Below are 15000 nucleotides of genomic sequence, written 5' to 3'. Positions count from 1 at the left end.
AACAATGAGGTAACGAGATAACAACGAGGTAACAACGAGGTAACAACGAGGTAACAATGAGGTAACGAGATAACAACAAGATAACAATGAGGTAACAACGAGGTAACGAGGTAACAATGAGGTAACGAGATAACAACGAGGTAACAACGAGGTAACAATGAGGTAACAACGGAAAACGAAAGGATAAAGGAAAGAGAAAGGATGCCTGGTCTTTTTCTTTGTTACTCTGTCTGCTTCCACCCCTCCACCCCTCCAAGCCATATCACATCTCACAGAAAAGGAGGAGGGAGAGGGAGGGAAGGAAGTGGCCTGGAAGGGTAGACAGGGGGGTTAGGAATAACGTGCGGTGTGTGTGTGTGTGTGTTGGGGGGGGGGGTAGAGAGGTCAACAAAGGGGTTCACTGATGAAGCCTAATCAAGACCAAGCAGACAGGCCCCAGACAGGCACACACACACACCACACACACACACACAACACACCACACGCACACACACCCACACACCACACACACCCACACACCACACACACCCTCATATCCAAGAGTCTAGTACAGCTAACTACCTTTGACAGCACTTTTCCATCCTTTACTCCACTCTCCTCCTCTGTTAAACCCTGTCTTCCCCTCCCTCTCTCTCGTCCCTCACTCCTCTCCTCCTCTGTTAAACCCTGTCTTCCCCTCCCTCTCTCTCATCCCTCACTCCTCTCCTCCTCTGTTAAACCCTGTCTTCCCCTCCCTCTCTCTCATCCCTCACACCTATCCTCCCCTGTTAAACCCTGTCTTCCCCTCCCTCTCTCTCATCCCTCACTCCTCTCCTCCTCTGTTAAACCCTGTCTTCCCCTCCCTCTCTCTCATCCCTCACTCCTCTCCTCCTCTGTTAAACCCTGTCTTCCCCTCCCTCTCTCTCATCCCTCACTCCTCTCCTCCTCTGTTAAACCCTGTCTTCCCCTCCCTCTCTCTCATCCCTCACTCCTCTCCTCCTCTGTTTTAAACCCTGTCTTCCCCTCCCTCTCTCTTATCCGTCACTCCTCTCCTCCTCTGTTAAACCCTGTCTTCCCCTCCCTCTCTCTCATCCCTCACTCCTCTCCTCCTCTGTTTTAAACCCTGTCTTCCCCTCCCTCTCTCTTATCCGTCTCTCCTCTCCTCCTCTGTTAAACCCTGTCTTCCCCTCCCTCTCTCTTATCCCTCACTCCTCTCCTCCTCTGTTAAACTCTGTCTTCCCCTCCCTCTCTCTTATCCCTCACTCCTCTCCTCCTCTGTTAAACCCTGTCTTCCCCTCCCTCTCTCTTATCCCTCACTCCTCTCCTCCTCTGTTAAACCCTGTCTTCCCCTCCCTCTCTCTTATCCCTCAATCCTCTCCTCCTCTGTTACTGCTCTGGCGTTACCCCCAACCATGTGTCAGAACGCTACAGACACACTTCGCCTCCAGGGGGCATCACACTGATACTAAAGAACGTGTGTGTGTGTGTGTGTGTGTGGTGTGTGTGTGTGATGCCTATCAGGAACTACATTTATAAAACATTTCTAGCTAAATTAAAGCTATGCAGCTAGAGAAGGGAGAGAACAAAAAGGGGGAAAGAAGAGCAGCTATCATCTGGGTCTCATCAGACCCTTTTCTCCCTCTCCATTCTCTCGCAGGGCATTTGGTTGTGTGTGTGTGTGTGTGTGTGTGTGTGTGTGGAATGTGTTTCCAGATCGAGGGTATTTCCCAGACAATCTCTGCCTATACATCACAACATCTGCACCTCTGACTGACCCTGCCAGCTACAACACAGACTGACCCTGCCAGCTGTACCACAGACTGACCCTGCCAGCTACAACACAGACTGACCCTGCCAGCTACAACACAGACTGACCCTGCCAGCTGCACCACAGACTGACCCTGCCAGCTACAACACAGACTGACCCTGCCAGCTACAACACAGACTGACCCTGCCAGCTACAACACAGACTGACCCTGCCAGCTACAACACAGACTGACCCTGCCAGCTACAACACAGACTGACCCTGCCAGCTACAACACAGACTGACCCTGCCAGCTACAACACAGACTGACCCTGCCAGCTACAACACAGACTGACCCTGCCAGCTGCACCACAGACTGACCCTGCCAGCTACAACACAGACTGACCCTGCCAGCTACAACACAGACTGACCCTGCCAGCTACAACACAGACTGACCCTTCCAGCTACAACACAGACTGACCCTGCCAGCTACAACACAGACTGACCCTGCCAGCTACAACACAGACTGACCCTGCCAGGTACAACACAGACTGACCCTGCCAGCTACAACACATACTGACCCTTCCAGCTACAACACAGACTGACCCTGCCAGCTACAACACAGACTGACCCTGCCAGCTACAACACAGACTGACCCTGCCAGCTACAACACATACTGACCTAACCCAGACTGAAGATGATTTTCAGTCTCTCGGTCCCAGCTTTGATGCACCTGTACTGACCTCGCCTTCTAGATGATAGAGGGGTGAACAGGCAGTGGCTCGGGTGGTTGATATCCTTGATGATCTTTTTGGCCTTCCTGTGACATCGGGTGCTGTAGGTGTCCTGGAGGGCAGGTAGTTTTCCCCTGGTAATGCAATGTGCAGACCTCACTACCCTCTGGAGAGCCTTACGGTTGTGGGTGGAGCAGTTGCCATACCTGCCGGTGATACAGCCCGACAGGATGCTCTCGATTGTGCATCTGTAAAAGTTTGTGAGTGTTTTGGTGACAAGCCAAATTTCTTCAGCCTCCTGAGGTTGAAGAGGCGCTGCTGCGCCTTCTTCACCACACTGTCTGTGTGGGTGGACCATTTCAGTTGTCCTTGATGTGTACGCAGAGGAACTTAAAACTTTGCACCTTCTCCACTACTGTCCCGTCGGTGTGGATAGGGGGCTGCTCCCTCTGCTGAATCCTGAAGTCCACGATCATCTCCTTTGTTTTGTTGACATTGAGTGTCAGGTTATGTTCCTGACACCACACTCCGAGGGCCCTTACCTCCTCCCTGTAGGCCATCTCATTGTTGTTGGTATTCAAGCCTCCCACTGTAGTGTTGTCTGCAAACTTGATGATTGAGTTGGAGGCGTGCATTGCCACGCAGTCATGGGTGAACAGGGAGTACAGGAGAGGGCTGAGAACGCACCCTTGTGGATCCCCAGTGTTGAGGATCAGCCAGATGGAGATGTTGTTATCTACCCTCACCACCTCGGGGAGGCCCGTCAGGAAGTCCAGTACCCAGTTGCACAGGGCGGGGTCGAGACCCAGGATCTCGAGCTTAATGACGAGATTGGAGGGTACTATGGTGTTAAATGCTGAGCTGTAGTCGATGAATATTCTTACATAGGTATTCTTCTTGTCCAGATGGGTTAGGGCCGTGTGCAGTGTGATAGCGATTGCGTCGTCCGTGGACCTATCGGGGCGGTAAGAAAATTGGAGTGCGTCTAGGGTGTCATGTAGGGTGGAGGTGATATGATCTTTGAATAGTCTCTCAAAGCACTTCATGATGACGGAAGTGAGTGATACGGGGTGGTAGTCATTTAGTTCAGTTACCTTAGGTTATTTGGGAACAGGAACAATGCTGAACCTCTTGAAGCATGTTGGAACAGCAGACTGGGATACGGATTGATTGAATATGTCCTGCGCATGCTCTGAGGACACGGCCGGGGATGCCGTCTGGGTCTGCAGCCTTGCGAGGGTTAACACGTTTAAATGTTTTTCTCACGTTGGTTGCAGTGAAGGAGAGCCCGCAGGTTTTTGTAGCGGGCCGTGTCAGTGGCACTGTATTGTCCTCAAAGTGAGGAAAGAAGTTGTTTAGTCTGTCTGGGAGCAGGAAATCGTTGTCCTCGACGGGGCTGGTTTTTCTTTTATAGTCCGTGATTGACTGTAGACCCTGCCACATACCTCTCGTGTCTGAGACGTTGAATTGCGACTCCACTTTGTCTCTATACTGATGCTTAGCTTGTTTGATTGCCTTGCGGAGGGAATAGCTACACTGTTTGTATTCTGTCATGTTTCCGGTCACCTTACCCTGATTAAAAGCAGTGGTTCGCACTTTCAGTTTTGCGCGAATGCTGCCATCAATCCACAGTTTCTGGTTGGGGAATGTTTTAATAGAGTCTGTGGGTACAACATCACCGATGCACTTTGTTGTTCGACGTTATGCGGAACATATCCCCGTCCATGTGATCGAAGCAATCTTGAAGCGTTGAATCCGATTTTTCGGACCAGCGTTGAACAGACCTGAGCGCAGGTGCTTCCTGTTTTAGTTTTTATCTGTAGACTGGTAGCAAAAAAATGGCAAGTCTTGCTTGGATTTCGCCTACCTTGTTGTCAAAAGACTGGACAATGGTGAGTAGTATACTCGGGAGCAGTGCGTGATGTGCTCGTCTATGGAGCCTGACCAGAAGACCGCTCCGTCTGCCCCTTCTGCGGCGCCGTTGTTTTGGGTCGCCGGCTGGGATCCGATCCATTGTCCTGGGTGGGGGGCCAAACAGAGGTTCCGTTTCGATCCATTATCCTGGGTGGTGGACCAAACAGAGGATCCGCTTCGATCCATTATCCTGGGTGGTGGACCAAACAGAGGATCCGCTTCGGGAAAGTGGTATTCCTGGTCGTAATGTTGGTGAGTTGATGTTGCTCTTATATCGAATAGTTCCTCCCGACTGTATGTAATAAAACCTACGATTTCCTGGGGTAACAATGTAAATAACACATAAAAAACGAAATACTGCATAGTTTCCTAGGAACGCGAAGCAAGGCGGCCATCTCTGTCAACGCTGGAAGTTCAGCATGCCTCTCTTGGCATTCTCTCAACCAGCTTCATAAGGTAGTCACCTGGAATGCACTTCTCAACATCAACTGTTCAGAGAAGACTGTGTGAATCAGGCCTTCATGGTTGAATGCTGCAAAGAAACCACTACTAAAGGACACCAATAAAAAGAAGAGACTTGCTTGTGCCAAGAAACATGAGCAATGGACATAGACCAGTGGAAATCTATCTTTTGGTCTGATGAGTCTAAATTTGAGTGGGTTGTAGTGTTTATGGTAGTAGTATTTGTATTGTTTATGATAGTAATATTTGTATTGTTTATGGTAGTAGTATTTGTAGTGTTTATGGTAGTAGTATTTGTATTGTTTATGGTAGTAGTATTTGTAGTGTTTATGGTAGTAGTATTTGTAGTGTTTATGGTAGTAGTATTTGTAGTGTTTATGGTAGTAGTATTTGTATTGTTATGGTCGTAGTATATGTATTTGTTCTGATTGGTGTTTTTAAATCCTGATGAAGGATTTTGAGGCTGATTCCCTGACCCGTCAATGTTTAAAAATGTGCTGTGTTATGATTTTGTTGTACTCTTGTGAATTCTATGGTTTTTACTAGATTACTCCCACCCCCACGTCTCCACACAACTCCCACCCCCACGTCCCCACACAACTCCCACCCCCACGTCCCCACACACCTCCCACCCCCACATTCCCACACACCTCCCACCCCCATGTCCCCACACACCTCCCACCTCCCACCCCACACACCTCCCACCCCCACGTCCCCACACACCTCCCACCCCCATGTCCCCACACACCTCCCACCCCCACACACCTCCCACCCCCACATCCCCACACACCTCCCACCCCCATGTCCCCACACACCTCCTACCCCCACGTACCCACACACCTCCCACCCCCACACACCTCCCACCCCCACGTCCCCACACACCTCCCACCCCCACGTCCCCACACACCTGTGTGTGTGTGTGTGTGTGTGTGTGTGTGTGTGTGTGTGTGTGTGTGTGTGTGTGTGTGTGTGTGTGTGTGCGTGTGCGTGTGCGTGTGCGTGCGTGTGTGTGTGTGTGTGTGACTCTGGTGCTTTGTAACACAGCGCCGTGCTCCACTCAGTCAAGGGCAAGTGGTAATACTCCCTAAGCAATAACCTTCCTGATTCACTGATCTCTCTCTCTCTCCCTCGCTCTATCCCTTTCTATATCCCTCTCTCTATCACTCCTTCTCTCTCTCTCTCTGACTGCCACATCTCTCTTCCCCCCTTTCTATAGCCCTCTCTCTATCCCTCCTTCTCTCTCTCTCTCTGACTGCCACCTCTCTCTTTCTCCCTTTCCATATCCCTCTCTCTATCCCTCCTTCTCTCTCTCTACCTTTCCAACTGTGTTTCAGCCTATTTAACAAGTATTCAGATGTACCCCAGATGTGGTTGATGCAGCATGTCCACAATACTAAACCCAGAGAACTGGGCTCCCGCAAGAGCATAGGGCCTGGGAAAACTATAGATGGGTTTTACTCTATACAGACGGAAACACACACACACACATGCACACACGCACGCACGCACGCACACACACACACACACACTAAAGCCATTTTCTCGGTGCTGGCGATTGAATCTTAGATTAGGCTGCTAAATGTTGGGAAAATAAAAGGTATCTTCTGATAAAGATAAGTAATAAAATGGAACTGTAACTAACTGTATTCTCTCCCACACACACTGGGATATACTGTACACCCTCGCCCATACATCATCTGAAACCATGGCCAGAAGGTTCGTCACAACCTCACAGCTTCTAGTGACTCCGACAATACTGAGTCAAACTGGCAGATCCATCAAAAACAAAGACAAAGGGACTTCTGGGAAAAATTCTTGCATTAGTATTGGTACTAATCACCTGTTGTTGTTAATTACGGCAAGCCCCCACGTTTAATTTCCTTTCTGTGGCTGGTAGTCTCCCAGGCGATGTGCAGAAGCAACACAGCTATTATTCTTCTAGCTACTGTGACATCATATGCATGAACACAGCTGAGATTAAAGCTACGGTGTCTATCTGAAAGGACACTTTCTATCCCATGTTTTGTGTTTACTTTCAGCCCTAGGAAGATGCGTGTGTGTATGTCTCAGAAAGAGTTACTACTGGATTGAAAAATGATTCAAACAGATTCCTTTCCTACTTTTTTCCCCCTCTCCTCCCTCTCCTCCCTCTCCCCTTGTCTTTTAAGATTCTCCGTCCAATATTTTTGTTCAGCCCCTGATCATTAACATCTGGCCGACTGGCCGTTTGATCCACACACACACACACACACACACACACACACACACACACACACACACACACACACACACACACACACACACACACACACACACACACACACACACACTCACACACACTAGGGGTGGAAATATCACACACGCTCGCCAACGTGACCCTGTCAGAGAGAAAGAGTTATTGTTTTCCCTTTGAATGCTCTCTCTCTCAATTTATATTTCAAGTTTCAATTCAATGTTCAATTTAAGGTCTTTATTGGCATGTGAAACATATGTTTACATTGCCAAAGCAAGTGAAGTAGATAATAAACAAAGTTAAATAAACAATACAAATGAACAGTAAACATTCCACTCACAGAAGTTCCAAAATAATAAAGACCTTTCAAATGTCATGTTATATATACATACAGTGTTGTAATGATGTGCAAATGGTTAAACTACAAAAGGGAAAATAAATAAACATATATATGGGTTGTATTTACAATGGTGTTTGTTCTTCACTGATTGCCCTTTTCTTTTGGCAACAGGTCACAAATCTTGCTGCTGTGATGGCACACTGTGGTATTTTACCCAATAGATATGGGAGTCAATCAAAATTGGGGTGGTTTTCAAATTATTTGTGGGTCTGTGTAATCCGAGGGAAGTATGTGTCTCTAATATTGTCATATATTTGGCAGGAGGTTAGGAAGTAGAGCTCAGTTTCCACCTCATGTTGTGGGCAGTGTGCACACAGATTGTTTAATCTTGAGAGCCAGGTCTGCCTACGGCGGCCTTTCTCAATAGCAAGGCTATGCTCACTGAGTCTGTACATGGTCAAAGCTTTCCTTAAGTTTGGGTCAGTCACAGTGGTCAGGTATTCTGCCACTATGTACTCTCTGTTTAGGGCCAAATACCATTCTAGTTTGCTCTGTTTGTTGTAAATTCGTTCCAATGTGTTAAGTAATTATCTTTTTGTTTTCTCATTATTTGGAAAGGTCTAATTGCGTTGCTGTCCTGGGGATCTGTGAGGTGTGTTTGTGTTTGTGAACAGAGCCCCAGGACCAGCTTGCTTAGGGGACTCTTCTCCAGGTTAATCTCTCTGTAGGTGATGGCTTTGTTATGGAAGGTTTGAGAATTGTTTCCTTTTAGGTGGTTGTAGAATTTAACGGCTATTTTCTGGATTTAGTTTATTTGCGGGAATCGGCCTAATTCCGCTCTGAATGCATTATTTGGTGTTTTACATTGTACACTGAGAATATTTTTGCAGAATTATGCATGCAGAATCTCAATTTGGTGTTTGCCACATTTTCTGAATTCTTGGTTAATGAGCGGACCCCAGACCTCACAACCATGAAGGGTAATGGGTTCTATAACTGATTTAAGTATTTTTTTAGCCAGATCCTAATTGGTATGTTGAATTTTATGATCCTTTTGATGGGATAGAAGGCCCTTCTTGACTTGTCTCTCAGCGCGTTTACAGCTTTGTGGAAGTTACCTGTGGCGCTGATGTTTAGATCGAGGTATGTAGAGTTTTTGTGTGTGCTGTAGGGCAACGGTGTCTAGATTGAATTTGTTTTTGTGGTCCTGGCAACTGGACCTTTTTTGGAACACTATTATTTTTGTCTTACTGAGATTCACTGTCAGGGACCAGGTCTGACAGAATCTGTGCAGAATGTCTAGGTACTGCAGTAGGACCTCCTTGGTTGGTGACAGAAGAACCAGATGATCAGCAAACAGTAGACATTTCACTTCAGATTCTAGTAGGGTGAGGACGGGTGCTGCTATATATGTTGAAGAGGGTGGGGCTTCAGCTGCATCCCTGTCTCACTCCACAGCCCTGTGTAAAGAAATGTGTTTTTTTTTGCCAATTTTAACCACACACTTGTTGGTTGTGTACATGGATTTTATCATTCCCCCAACACTGCTGTCCATAAATGTGTATAGCAGACCCCCGTGCAAAACTGATTCAAAAGCTTTTTGGAAATCAAGCATAAGATGACTTTGCCTTTGTTTTGATTTGTTTGTTTGTCAATTAGCATGTGCAGGGTGAATACATGGTCTGTCATGTGGTAATTTGGTAAAAAGTGAATTTGACATTTGCTCAGTACATTGTTTTCACTGAGGAAATGTACGAGTCTGCTGTTAATGATAATGCAGAGGATTTTCCCAAGGTTGCTGTTGACGCATATCCCACGGTAGTTATTGGGGTCAAATATGTCTCCACTTTTGTGGATTGGGGTGGTCAGTCCTTGGTTCCAAATATTGGAGAAGATGCTAGAGCTGAGGATGATGTTAAAGAGTTTTAGTATAGCCAATTAGAATTTGTGGTTGGAATATTTTATAATTTCATTGAGGATACCATCAACCCCACAGGCCTTTTTGGGTAGGGGGGTTTGTATTTGTCCTGTAATATAGAATCCAGTGGGTTCTGGTAGTCTTTAAACATTGATTCTAAGATTTGTATTTGTCCTGTAATATAGAATCCAGTGTGTTCTGGTGTCTTTAAACATTGATTCTAAGATTTGTATTTGTCCTGTAATATAGAATCCAGTGGGTTCTGGTAGTCTTTAAACATTGATTCTAAGATTTGTATTTGTCCTGTAATATAGAATCCAGTGGGTTCTGGTAGTCTTTAAACATTGATTCTAAGATTTGTATTTGTCCTGTAATATAGAATCCAGTGGGTTCTGGTTCTTTAAACATTGATTCTAAGATTTGTATTTGTCCTGTAATATAGAATCCAGCGGGTTCTGGTAGTCTTTAAACATTGATTCTAAGATTTGTATTTGTCCTGTAATATAGAATCCAGTGGGTTCTGGTTCTTTAAACATTGATTCTAAGATTTGTATTTGTCCTGTAATATAGAATCCAGCGGGTTCTGGTAGTCTTTAAACATTGATTCTAAGATTTGTATTTGTCCTGTAATATAGAATCCAGTGGGTTCTGGTAGTCTTTAAACATTGATTCTAAGATTTGTATTTGTCCTGTAATATAGAATCCAGTGGGTTCTGGTAGTCTTTAAAAACATTGATTCTAAGATTTGTATTTGTCCTGTAATATAGAATCCAGCGGGTTCTGGTAGTCTTTAAACATTGATTCTAAGATTTGTATTTGTCCTGTAATATAGAATCCAGTGGGTTCTGGTTCTTTAAACATTGATTCTAAGATTTGTATTTGTCCTGTAATATAGAATCCAGTGGGTTCTGGTTCTTTAAACATTGATTCTAAGATTTGTATTTGTCCTGTAATATAGAATCCAGCGGGTTCTGGTAGTCTTTAAACATTGATTCTAAGGTTTGTATTTGTCCTGTAATATAGAATCCAGTGGGTTCTGGTTCTTTAAACATTGATTCTAAGATTTGTATTTGTCCTGTAATATAGAATCCAGCAGGTTCTGGTAGTCTTTAAACATTGATTCTAAGATTTGTATTTGTCCTGTAATATAGAATCCAGTGGGTTCTGGTTCTTTAAACATTGATTCTAAGATGTGTATTTATCCTGTAATATAGAATCCAGTGGGTTCTGGTAGTCTTTAAACATTGATTCTAAGATTTGTATTTGTCCTGTAATATAGAATCCAGTGGGTTCTGGTAGTCTTTAAACATTGATTCTAAGATTTGTATTTGTCCTGTAATATAGAATCCAGCGGGTTCTGGTAGTCTTTAAACATTGATTCTAAGATTTGTATTTGTCCTGTAATATAGAATCCAGTGGGTTCTGGTTCTTTAAACATTGATTCTAAGATTTGTATTTGTCCTGTAATATAGAATCCAGTGGGTTCTGGTTCTTTAAACATTGATTCTAAGATTTGTATTTGTCCTGTAATATAGAATCCAGTGGGTTCTGGTAGTCTTTAAACATTGATTCTAAGATTTGTATTTGTCCTGTAATATAGAATCCAGTGGGTTCTGGTAGTCTTTAAACATTGATTCTAAGATTTGTATTTGTCCTGTAATATAGAATCCAGTGGGTTCTGGTTCTTTAAACATTGATTCTAAGGTTTGTATTTGTCCTGTAATATAGAATCCAGCGGGTTCTGGTTCTTTAAACATTGATTCTAAGGTTTGTATTTGATCATGTATATGTTTTTCCTGTTTAACTTTGTTATATGGACAACAGATTGGAGAAGTGGTGTACCCATACACCTCCATTTGGGATAGATAACTCTTCGAGTTGTTGTTTCGTTAGTGTGTTCCAATTTTCCTGAAAGTGGTTAGAGTCTATGGATTCTTCAATTACATTGAGCTGATTTCTGACAGGCTGTTCCTTCTTCTTTCGTAGTGTATTTCTGTATTGTTTTAGTGACTCACCATAGTGAAGGCGTAGACTCAGGTCTTCTGGGTGTCTATGTTTTTGGTTGGACAGGTTTCTCAATTTCTTTCATAGGTTTTTGCATTCTTCATCAAACTATTTGTCATTGTTGTTCATTTTCTTCAGATTTGATAGGGAAGCTGAGAGGTCAAATATACTGTTGAGGTTTTTTACTGGCAAGTTTACACCTTCACTATTACAGTGAAATGTTGTCCAGGAGGTTGCCTAAAGGGATTGAATATGTTTTTGCCTAATTGTGTTTTGGTTTCCACACTATCTTCCTTCCAACCATAGTGTTTCTTAATATTATTCAGTTCCTTTGGATTTGATGCCTCATGATTGAGCATTATTGAGTATTGCTCTGTTCAAGTAGACTGTGATTTTGCTGTGATCTGATAGGGGTGTCAGTGGACTGTGCGAACGATCTTGAGAGACTCTGGGTTTAGGTCAGTGATAAAGTAGACTTCAGTACTACTGCCAAGAGATGAGCTATAGGTGTACCTACCTTATGAGTCCCCTTGAAGAGTACCATTGACTATGTACAGACCCAGCATGCGACAGAGCTGCAGGACTTGTGACCCGTTTTTGTTGGTTATATTGTCGTAGTTGTGTCTAGGGGGGCAAATGGGGGAGGGAATGCTGTCACCTCCAGGTAGTTGTTTGTCACCCTGTGTGCTGAGGGTGTCAGGTGATTGTCCGGTTCTGGCATTTAGGTCACCACAGACTAGTACATGTCCCTGGACCTGGAAATTATTGATTTTCCACACCAGAATGGAGAAGCTGTCTTCATGAAAGTATGGGGATTCTAGTGGGGGGATATAGGTAGCACACAGGAGGACAATTTTCTCTGTTAAGTTAATTTCCTTTTGAATTTCTAGCCAAATGAAAAATGTTCCAGTTTTGATTAATTTAATAGAGTGAGTTAGGTCTGCTCAATATCAAATTAGAATACCCCCTGAGTCACTTCCCTGTTTCACACCTGGTAGTTTAGTGGATGGGACTACCAGCTCTCTGTAACCTAGAAGGCAACCAGTGGGTCCATCTCCTCCACACCATGCTTCTTATACAATGACAATGTCTGTATTTCTGATTTCTTTGGTGAAGTCCAGGTTCCTGCTCTTTAGGCCAAAGGCAGATGACCTCAGGCCATGAAAATTCCAACATGAGATAGTGAAGGCATTGTGTTCCATAAAGTGTCCAAAGTTGCGAGTTGCGTGGTTGGTTGGTTGGTTGGTCTCTCTCTCTCTCTCTCTCTCTCTCTCTCTCTCTCTCCCTCTCTCTCTCTCTCTCTCTCTGCTAGGGTTAATGGCCTTCCCATCTCTGTGATAAGAATTCATTCTCTTCTATTACCAGCACTCATCTACAGAGCCTTCTGCCACACACAGAGAGAGAGGCATGGGGTCTGAATCAATGTTTGGCCTAATGAGGTAAGAACCAGCTGTAGCTGTGTTTCCCTGGTCAACTCTATCAGACCAATCAGATGTACCTGACACATCTATCCATCTGTCTACTGGTGCTGGGTTGCTACGACAGCGAGAGAGAGACAAGTGAGACATGATACTGATGAAACACACACAAAGAGACACACACACAGACTCAAATGCATCCTCTCATACACACGTACACAAACAGACACACACACAGACTCAAATGCATCCTCTCATACACATGTACACAAACAGACATGCACACAGACATTCAAAGAGATGGGCACACAACTCATCACTATTGTTATATCTTGGTTTCTAAGGAATTAAGAAGAAAGACAATTCTGAGAACACTACAAAATGGAAGACAGACAGTCTGGCAGCCTTCTGAAAATAGGCCTATGTTTTACCAGATTATTATCTAATAGTCTTCTGTTACTGTCTAATTCGAATGTAGAAAACAGACACGTCTACTTTAAAAGCCAGGGAGAATGTATTCTGCTGTGTTTTAATCCTAGACCAGAGCTCTAAGAACTGAAACATATGACGACATAATAATAGGCCTTGCGTTCTGAATTCCATATTTGAACCAAATTAGATTGAAGCGATTCCAGGAAAAATATTTGCCCCTCTGTTTTGTGTTATTACTTTACGCAACATGAGAACATTGGTAGAATGCTAGTAAAGAATTAAACTAATAGAATATCTGCACTCCCTGACCAAGGCCATGCAGCCAAAACGCAACACAGTTTTTAAACTTTATTTCCATTGAACATGCCATACAAATAAAGGCATTTTAATTAATTATATGAAGAGTGCCTTGGTCCTCCTTTCTTCTTGATGACCAACTTACCCCTTTTACCAAAGAGCACCTTCTGTCTACCAAAACATACTATTGTGTACCTGAGCAGCACTTCCCTTCCTACTTCTTCTAATAGAATATTACTTTATTGTTTGAGAAAGGGAGACGTAAATCTGTTTCTGGATAACCAGTAATCATTACAGGTCAAGTAGTCCGTTTGTGTAGTAGTGTTTGTCACTATTACAACAGCAGAAGCATTGATAGCTTTCTTGTCTGTGTTGGCCATCTGTGGACCCCTCCTTAGTATAGCAGGCTTCCATTAGGGGTCAGGGTTGGTGTGGCTGCGCTAATTAACCAATAGAACAAATTGAAAATGTTCAAATTGACAATCTTTGACACAGGAAACAAAATAAAATAGTTATTATTTCAAGGAATTATGTTTAAGTGTCGCATGAAATGTTGAATGAAATCCTGTTCAGAGGGAAACTAAATCCATGGCGATATCAAAGAAAAAAATGAATGTCAACTGTCAAATTTCAAAAGTAATCAGATTGAACCAGCAGTAAGACTCACAACGGGGTTTTTGGCATCGATCAAGCTACTCTACACTGACTGTAAGCGTCTATTGATTGTGTATAAACAAAGTTGTTACAACAAAAGGGAAATAAGGGGGACAGGGAGGGAATATGTTAACAATATGAGGAGAAAGGAGGATCAATATGTAAATAAGCTGTGCTATTGATTGCAAATTAACTTTCAATTAGAGGAAACAGTGGGACTTTTAACTGGGCAATTAGCCTACCAAGGGAGGAGGAAGAGAATGTTTATTGATACACTTTAGCAGCAACGACTGTTTAACCATCGATTTGGTCATTTGTGATGCCATTGGTATGCAGCAGGTTCTGACCCAAACACACATGTACGAACACACACACATGTACGGACACACACACATGTACGGACACACACACATGTACGGACACACACACGTACCGACACACACACATGTACGGACACACACACACATGTACGGACACACACACATGTACGGACACACACACGTACCGACACACACATGTACGGACACACACACATGTACGGACACACACACGTACCGACACACACACATGTACGGACACACACACGTACCGACACACACATGTACGGACACACACACATGTACAGACACACACACGTACCGACACACACATGTACGGGCACACACACATGTACGGACACACACACGTACCGACACACACATGTACGGACACACACACGTACCGACACACACATGTACGGGCACACACATGTGCACACGTCCTCCGAAAACAAAATGTGTTACCTCATTAGGTCGAAAGGGATCTGCATAGACACACACACAAACACACACACACACAAACACACACACACACACACACACACACACACACA

Source organism: Oncorhynchus kisutch, linkage group LG18, assembly GCF_002021735.2.
Source record: "Oncorhynchus kisutch isolate 150728-3 linkage group LG18, Okis_V2, whole genome shotgun sequence".
Lineage (NCBI taxonomy): Eukaryota > Metazoa > Chordata > Actinopteri > Salmoniformes > Salmonidae > Oncorhynchus > Oncorhynchus kisutch.
This window is presented reverse-complemented; position numbering follows the sequence as displayed.